The sequence below is a fragment of the Cyclopterus lumpus genome, chromosome 9, assembly GCF_009769545.1.
Source record: "Cyclopterus lumpus isolate fCycLum1 chromosome 9, fCycLum1.pri, whole genome shotgun sequence".
NCBI lineage: Eukaryota > Metazoa > Chordata > Actinopteri > Perciformes > Cyclopteridae > Cyclopterus > Cyclopterus lumpus.
In genome coordinates this window covers 22,235,243-22,244,879 of record NC_046974.1, presented here as the reverse complement: position 1 = coordinate 22,244,879, position 9,637 = coordinate 22,235,243, and the positions used below count along the sequence as shown (strand labels likewise).

Below are 9,637 nucleotides of genomic sequence, written 5' to 3'. Positions count from 1 at the left end.
ACTGACAGTAGAAAGAAAACTACATTCATATTAATATATTCTTTGCTGACATGTTCCTTTTTCCATCCACATTTTAGAGGAGATGGTGTAATACTAAATTATCTAATTAACTAATTATTTACATGTATGTCTTTGAAAATCGTTTTTATTATTGAGACCGAGTGAAAAGGTTCAAGGAACTACGAGAGCTTCAACTCGACTTGTTTTTAGCAACACAATTCAAGCGAAGAGAGATTCAAGATGTTTTTTTATTATTATTATTACTTTCATTTGTCAGCAAAATATAATCAACAGTAGGCTGGAACAAAAAAAGCCTTTAATTTGGTGGGTTATACCAAAAGTCTTCTTCGAGTGTGTTAGTCGAATAGAAACACTGGGACAAAGGGAGGCAGAATGTTTTCTATGGTTGGGCCAATGATTTGTATGAATATATATATTTATATATATATATATATATATATATATATATATATATATATATATATATATATAAAGATATATTTGAATAATATCGAAGTGATGTTAAGAGTTATGGATGTCGTTGGGGTCGGTTTGGACCCTCAACCTTCCTAGTGACATCCTGTCGATCCCCTCTGCTTGTCGGGACACGCTGCAGCGTGATTGGCTGAGTCCGTGAGGCGGAGGAGGAGCTTCCATCTGTCAGCTTCGGCCCGCCCTCCTGCTGTCCGTCCGGGGTTTTGGAGGCGAGGGGGCCGCTTTCTGAGAGCCGTCGCTTCGGTGAAATCGAGGGAGGAGAGCGGTCATCATGACGGCCAACATCCGGTACAAAAGCCGCATCCCGGTTAAAACAGGTGAGCGTGCGTTCTGTTTTTTTATTTTATTTTGTATTAATATTTCATTCTCAGCAGTGTGTTTTATTGAGAATCAACGCGGGGACTGACTGCTTCATGTCTCTGTCTCCCTGGGCGTCGCTCCGCATCCTTGCACCTGCGCCTTCTCCATCTATCCATCCATCCTGTAACGGCCAATAGAGGATGGCACAGAGGTTAGTGACATCCTTTTTTTATGTATTCATTCAGGCGCTGATGAGAATGCATGTTTCCATATGCTGCGTGGTCACAGTGCAGCCTCGCGCTGGACGGCCGCAGGCAGCAGCGGCAATATTTACGTTTCGGATCGCACTTTTTAGTTTTTTTTGTCCGCTTATGTGCGCGTTTTTCCGGCCAGCTTTATAAACGCATGATGCTCTGAGGGCATCCATGCCATCACAGGCTGATCTGGGATCCCCAGGCTGACAGGCGGTGGTGGAGTGGAATGGGGGTGGGGGTGGTATTGTTTCATTTTTAGACTCGTATGTGGAGCAGGCCGGCGTCGCGAGAAGGCGAGCAGCCAACATGGTACCCAAAAGGCAGCATCCTCTCCTCTCCGCTCCTCTCTAGAATAATCGGCGATTATCGGTAATTAAGTCGACCAATTGGACTGGCCTAATTATTACATCAGCATAGTGAACGCTTCCTGGCCATTGTTCAACTCAGAAACACAGCCGCCACACGAGCCACACAAGGGCAGGTCGCATCTCTGATGCCCCCCCCCCCCCCCCCCCCCCCCCCCCCCCCCCCCCCCCCTGCTCCTCCTCCCCCTCTTCCTCTTTGCATATAGTGGCTGATGACAGCAGAGGAGTGTTTGCACGTGCTGAGTGTGCATGGATGATTCATGGAACAAGACTGTTGATGGATTTTGAAAGAGCGCTAGGGATGAAAAAGAGGACAAATAATTTACACTTTAGTCAAGCTGACAGCCGAAAAGCTGAAAAATACATCAATAGGTGCAAAATACACGTGAACACGTCTTTTATATGTCTATAGGCTACTGCCAGTTTATGAGGGACACCAAACTAGATGCGACGCAGTTTAATACAACAGTGCTGAAATAAATCCCACCTTCGTCAAAACTGTTTAGTGCTGTTCATTTTTATTTTGTGATTCTTAGAAGAATTGTTCTGTACGGAGATCTGCTTGTTTTCACAATTCGGTCCCTCACTCTTGCACATTTGTTTCTTCACTCTGTGGTAGTCTGCATATTCTTGGGCAACAGAAAAGGTCCCCATCTTCACTCTTGTCCTGTATTCAGTGTCCTCTCTGCCTTCGTCCTGCTGCTCAGGTTGCAGACAGATTTGCCTTCTCCCAAACATTCACAGTTGGAGTTCATTTAACCTTTATTTAGCCAGGCGAAACAGATTAAGAACAAATTCTTATTTACAACTGTGGCCTGACAAGAGGCGAAAACTCTTGAGGGAAAGGAGAGGAAAATAAATAAATAAATAAACAGGGTTAAAAAGTGCCAAGGAGCGGAGAAAGCAACATGCTAACAGCCTGAGAAACAGCTGCATTCGTCTTTCAGCAAGTCTGTGATCATGGCTTTAAAGGCCTACTTGGAGACGTAGGACTGTTGATTGAAGGATTTCTGTAGTTCATTTCAGGTTGTAGCTGCAGCAACATTAAATGAAGACAAACCAAGTGCAGAGAATTTTTTAGGGACATCCAACAAAATATGGTTAGCAGAGCGAGTGTTGTAAGCAGGGGATGAGATGTGCAGCAGCTGACACAGGTAGGGCGGAGATAAACCAAGGAGAGTTTTATAGATTAACAAGAACTAGTGAATTTTTCGACGCGTACACAAAGATGGCCAGTTTAGTGATGAATATAGAGTGCAGTGGTGTGTTCTGAAGGGAGCATTTGTTACAAACCGGATTGCAAAGTTGTAGAGAACATCGAGCTTTTGTAGTGAACCCTTGCATGCTGATCTATAGATGAAATCCCCATAATCAAACATGGGAAGGATGGTCATTTGTACGAGCTGAAATGTTTGCGATGGCGTGGTGTCACCACCAACGCAACACACACCTATACACACCTACACACACATGGATTGCTGGATTAGTATGATTGTTACAGATGTGCTGATGCAGCATTTACCCTTTGTGGAGTAGAGCGTAGCTCTCCGCCAGGTGTGTCTGCAACTTCCATTGTTGTGATGTCTGATTGCGTGAATACAAACCAAGATTGCCGGCATCCTAGAACGCAATCGTCTCGCTCAACAGAAACTCTTTCTGGTGAGTCAACTGCCTAAACGAGAGGTCGCTGTGTGACGCTTCACGTTGACGGTTGAAACGCTCCCTCTGAACAGAAGCTGTCAGCCGCTAACAGCTAGCTGGCTCACCTGCTACCGACATGAAAAGACGGTTCAGTTTGGCATCTGCAAAGCCATAGTTACATACATACAAACAAAATGTCCACCCTCAACGTGCAAATCCCGAGAGGAACCTTTTGCAATCCGTAGCGGAAACAAGAGTCCAAACTGAAGCAGTGGCTGGTTACTTGTGGCCCTACGGATCGGTTAAGAGCAGTGAGGAGTCACTCACACACAATATATCTATTTTTTCAAGTGTGACTTGCTGCAACCACGAGAGCATAGTCATATATGGGCACCGAAAATATTAGGCCTCGAGGTCCAGTAGTCTGTGAGATGAGCCGTGGACAGACAGATGAGCACACACATGCGGCTTAACCCATAATCTCCACCGGCTTCGCCTGGCGGAGATTACGCCCTCAAATTACAATCAATCTGTCATGAATCCTAAATGTGTAGTGATTCACTCATGCTCAGTTTTTAGATTACGACAGGGTTGTTGTTTTTTACACCGTGTGAGTTTTGCCACTCTTCACTCCCACGTGCTGCATCTGAGCTGCATATCTCATCTTCTGGATGATCCAGGCTGCGGAGGAGGAGTACAAAAAACTAAAAACTATTAGTGCTCAGCGAATGCTGAGATCATAACCGCTGAAAGACTCATAACTGATAATCAAACCTCGTGCAATATTTTCAAAAACTACCCCTCCCCTCTTCCTGTTTCCATGTCTCTCTCCCCCTCACATCGCCCTAAACATTCCCATCACTTCCTTTCCTTTGCCATTACGTTGCCAGGCAACAGTCTTTTTTTCTCTTTTTTTTACATTTCTATCACTTCTCTGATCGTGAGCGGGCGGCACCATCTGACCTACCCACAATCCTGTGCTGTGATTATTCCAAGTGTGGGAGGATATTCGCTGAATAGTTGTTTTTTTTTATCACAGATCAGAAACAGAAGAGAGAAAATAATCACAATGTCAGTTTTATGATTAACAGTTCGCTGAGATGCAATTTTGTTGTAAGAATTAGGATAAACAAAGCCACAAATACACAAAGAATTTACTTAATATTATATGTCGTATAACTGTTTTTACTTATAGTGAGTCAATGTAACTTTTACTGATGACAGTCACCACATGTGATACTTACGGGTTAATGGCACGTTCACATAGTGGAACAGTAGCACCATGAAGAGCGTGATATTTATATACTTTACGTCTTTATTGTTCCTCATGCTTTCTCTCTCTTTTTATTGTAACATTTTTCCAACCCGCAATGACATCAAATAAGAAATGGTGTTGTTTGGTATACAGATTGCAAAACAATTATTTAGGGCCTATATTTAAAGTATAATTAAAAAATAAAACCTTGGACATTTTTTTTTCAGATGAAGCAGTGTACAATTTAAGGGTACCACATTCTAATAAGGCACCATTTATAAAGGGTCAATAAGTTGTAAACATTGGCTTTATTAATGGTTAATAAGTCATAAACGACACATTGTGGGAAATGATTTCTCTTTCTTTGTAGCTCTTTTGCTCCTCCAGTTGACCTCTGACCTTCTGGAAAAGTGTGAATGTTAGCAACATATTAACACTCACTTTAAGACATAACTACTATACCTCTTTACTATAAATATTTATAAATTACAGATTCATTATTAATTGTTGCAGATGCCTCAGAAAGTGAGAAGCCCTTATTAAATTATTAATGACTTCATGAATAATTTGTTTATTTATGACTTAGCAGACAGTGAGATTTTATTATTATTATTATTTTGGCAACCCAAAAGTGAAGAACACACTTTGGTATATATATATATACTTCTTGCACATTTATCTCCTCACTTCTTAGTATTTGCCTTATTTTTTTTTAAAGACGTTTATTTTTTGAGAAACACCTCTCACACCTTGTTGTCTCAAACAGCGAGCAGATGTTGCATCAGATGCATTTGTGTCCGCACGTGTGTCATCACGTTACTTCCTGTACACCCGGCTCCACCCCTCCTCCTCACCCTCTTTCTCCATTGCTGCACCCTCCCGACCCACTCTCGCTGCCACAGATGGGGCCCCTAGGAGCTCCCAGTGTGGACCAGCTGCAGAGCAGGACTAGTGATCCGGGGGGGGGGGGGGCTGGGCGGGGTATTTGGACTGGGATCTGAACCCCCCTGTGGCTGCCGGCTTTTCAGCGGAACAGAAACGTTGTAAGAAGAGGAGGAGAGGGTGCTGATCCAAGAAGTCTTCTTCCATAAATAATTGATGAATCAATTTCTAGTTTTTTGTGTCTTCTCGAAGAAGTTTTAATTTAACAGAGATGTTTACAGAGATATTGAACCCCAAAACATCTTTATGCTTCAATGTGTATTTTTCTCTCATTACTACCCTTAAAAGTTTTCTTTGGAGTGTTTTTTTGGGGGTGGGAGTTTCTGCCCCGCGGTGTGTTCACAAGCACATTCTTTCATTTTGTCATGCCGCAAACATGTGTGCTGATCCGGTGGAGCGTGTGTGTGCGTGTGTGTGTGCGCTGTTGTCGTCCTGTACCTGAAGCAGCTCTTTTTTTCTTCTCAGGGTTTTAAACCTACAGTGATTCCAGGGCGCTGCCTTCCAGGAAGCTTTTGGAAAGTAACTGGAGGTTGACCCAGATAGAGAGATTGTTTGAAAGAATCTTTTCAAGTATTTTGTCGGCCATGATAAGTTTGGGATTACAAGTTCTTTGGAAATGGGGATCAGGAGTTTTAAGCAGTAATCCAATGAAAGGAATGGAGAGAATTAGGGTTATTTCATAACCGGTCTCTGTGTATTAACTGCACACAATCAGAATTTTACTTTAATCAATCACAGTTAACTTTAGACTGGAAAATAAAAAAGATTTAAATTGAATTTCCATTAAAGCATGAGGTAAGGTTGGTGTCACGCAACCTTACCTCACGCGTCTCAACTAAAGACCCAGCTATTCACTTCCTCCTGAGCTGTTGGCCATATCACATGATCTTCATCAGCATGTTGAGTTTGCTCAAGTGTCATGGAATTATGGATGCTCAGACCTTTTCGTGATTTTAGCAGAAACTTCTCCATGTTAAGCTCAACATTCATGCAACATGGTTGAGAAGAGTTTTAAGTGCACAAAACCATTAAAGTGAGTCAATGGACCTTCAATTCTTTTTATATTTCTAACTTTTTTTTGTCAACAAATCCCATGAAAAGACAAAAAACAACAATGTGTCGGTTCATCATTGACCTCCACAGATCTCAGCCCACTGGATCCTGCTGAAGACAGCACTGTTGTGCTTTTGTTGGGGACTATTTCCAGCTGATGGATGTACGTACAGATAATACTTCTTAGTGGTATCAATACATCCTTTAAGTATCAGAAGTTGTGTCCTCCATTTTTGTTTTACACAACTTCCAACCTCCCAAAAACAAAAACCTGGTTCCTTCATGAAGACATTCAGCCGTGTGGTTCCCTCTGCTAAATGCTCGTGGACACATGTTAATAATGGCGTTCGTTCAAGGTTACAGCCGTGCTCCCACGAGTGTCCATTGTCATTGAATAGGCGGATGCTAAAAAACTGGGCCGCAATGACCGAGTGTCCTTCAGTGAAGCAATTCTATTGTTTTGCCTGAGCAATTACATGCTGTCAGATTAGCATGTTAAAGAGCCGAGTGCATCTCCAAGGGAGACGCAAAGCCCAGAGTGTTTTTGCACCCCTCTCCTTCTGTCTCAGCCTCCCTCACCCCTCTCCCACTCTCCTGTCTCCCCTCATCTCTGGTGGGGAAAGAACACACATTTAGGGCAAAGCAACCAGGGTGAAACATTGGACATTGCAGACAAGTCACCAGTAAAGGTCACCGCTCTTCACAGGGACACGTTGCACCATTTTAAGCCCTCGACCGAGGCCACTGGGTTTCAGGAGATGCACTGGTCGGAAAGCACAAGTAGATTCTTCATGTAGTCGTACCTTTTTTGACCACCAGTAATTCCTCTTTCACTTAGATTGCTACAACGGGGAAAATCGAAGTTGAAATAGTCTTTCCTCTGGTAAAATAGATATTTAAAGTGTTAAAGAAAAGAACAAAAGACAAAAAGTCAAATTCATAAGCAAGATAATTCAATACACGGAGGTCGTTTTTGTCTATATTCCATTAATTGTTTCCCTGTCAAAACCTGGCGCCTACTTTACCAACAATGCAACCCGACAGCTGTGTAAAAGTTCTTGGAGTTCCCCTTTAAGTAAAGCCTCACACTGAATAGTCACTGTATCAGAGAGGGATCGACTGGCTGCTGACAACATTCATGCAAAAATGTTTCAGGCAGTAAGTTTGCAATTTTTAAAATCAAAGCAGTCTTCCAAAAAGCTGCTTTTGTATTTTTCCTTTTGAGGTTTCAAGCAGTGCGTGCGGGGACACTTCTATACACAAGGAGGATCTTCTCCACCTCCTCGTCACCGTGGATACTCACATACATTATCGTGCCACGTCATCCGGTGGATCAATCTGAAGTGATCCTGCAGCTTGAATTGTGATCGGATGTTCAGTGTGTGTGATGTTCAGTGTGTGTGTGTGCGCGTGTGCGTGAGTGTGCCCTGGCAGTGGAGCGGACTGCTGGGCCCTTTTGAGAGTGGTTTCCTTAAAGGCCACGACTTTGTTTGACGGGGAGGAAGAGGCTGAGTGCTGCCTGCAGGCAGAGTGGCTGATCCCTCTCTGCCTCCGCAGGACCATGCAACATGTTGACAGGCTGACAAATAAACGGACTCACAGGGGCATGGTGCATTCATACACTGAAATAGTATTCTGTGAGCGAAGCCTCTTGTTCTTGTTGTAAAGAGCAAAAGAAAACCATATTCCGGAAAAGTCGGAGATCATTTTCCACGTCTCTTCAAGAGAGGTTTGTTTAAAAGATAAACAAGTGGTTCAGCACAAATACGTCATTTATCTTTATTAAAAAAGGCACTTTTTTCAGACAAATATTTGTGTAGTCGAAAATTGAACCGCAGCAATTGTGAAAATCTATTAATGATAATAAAATGCCAAATATTCATTTGTGTGTGCGCTAAACTGAAAACATTTGTTTTGTTATATTTATTATATAATTGAAAATTAAATGTTTTTAGGGTTTAGGCGGTTGAAGAGTTTATAGACTAAACAATCCACAGACTGTGTGAATACTTGCAACAGTAGTTGCAGTCGTGGGGAGAAAAGACGAATCGATGCAACAAACGAGACAAATATGTAAAAATGTGCACAAAAAGGGACCAAACCACAAAATGAAGAGATATCGGATCGCGTGGAAGCCAAAGACAACAAGAGAGTTTGAAGATGTTGCTCCCTCACAGCCTGCTGCCCTGCTTCCTGTCACTAGTCCTGAATCCTGGTTTTGTCCATCTGCACCTGCCGTACACTCTGCCTCCTATTAATCCCTGTGTTTGATCAGCTGGCAGAGGCCAGAGAGGGACTTCACTGACCCGAGTCGCAACTTTGACAACTTAGTCACTCCAAAGCAGCAAAAAGGAGTTTGCCATTTTTCTTACTTACTCAGGATCCGGATCCAGATGTTCAGGCGGTGGGTAACATCTGCATTTATTGATATTTCATGAGTTTGAGTGATGAGTAGTTCGTTGTGTATTTTGTTTTCGTTTTTTCGCAATTGCACAAGAGGGAGATGATAAAGTGAAAGAAAGACGGAAGGGAGAGACCTGTCTGTATTAAAACAATAAATGAATGGAAGATGAATGGATTGGAGCGGGTGATTAAAAATGGGTCCAGGCTTCCAGAAGTCGAGGAACACCCAAATATCTGAAACGCTTCGACCGGCTCAATTTTATTGACCATATGTAACATGGATAATTAGATGATTACGTAAATAGTGATGGCATTTATTAATATTTTGTTGCTGTTTTGTCGGTGACTTTATGAAAATCTCCATTTCACCTCAGAATAAGCAACAAATACATTAAATGGGGTTTATCTAGTACATTTAGCCAATAAAACACGGCAAAACAGAAATGAGACGAGAGAAGGACCCCTCCTTTATTTTACACCTGTCACTCATTCACGCCTTATAATCCCCCTCTGGGATCTAAAAAGAGCCTGATGTCATCTGTACCGTGAGCCACAATATCCTATGGGTCTGGAGGGAGGCTGTGAATGACAAAGATGGTACAAGACATATTGTTTCGGCTTCACGTGGTAATGGCCCAGGCATAGGAAAAAAAATACTTTAATGTATTTCAAATATACTGAAAATGTCAATAGTATATTTTGAATATACTTAAAATATAATAAAAATATACTTTAAGTGAACTATCAGCATGCATATTAGCATATACACAGTCATGTACTTTAAGTATACTTAAAGTTGTTCCAATTTAGCACAAAACAATATACTGAATATACTTCAAATTGTTCTTAAATAGTATTTAAGTACTACTTAAATATATTAAGTACAACATAAATTGTTCCAAAATAGCACACTTTAAGTATACTTATTA

At 42.0% G+C, this 9,637-nt stretch overlaps 1 long non-coding RNA gene across 2 annotated transcripts; it reads left to right on the top strand.

Annotated features, from left to right (window-relative positions):
* The first annotated feature begins 713 nt into the window (after positions 1-713).
* On the top strand, positions 714-8,176 carry LOC117736589. 2 transcript variants are annotated; one of them, XR_004609975.1, is made up of 4 exons: positions 714-812; positions 993-1,006; positions 5,718-6,468; positions 7,531-8,176. It is a non-coding gene; the product is annotated as an uncharacterized LOC117736589 (long non-coding RNA). The 2 variants fall into 2 exon arrangements; XR_004609974.1 differs by having other exon boundaries at positions 5,718-8,176.
* The last annotated feature ends 1,461 nt before the right edge of the window (positions 8,177-9,637 follow it).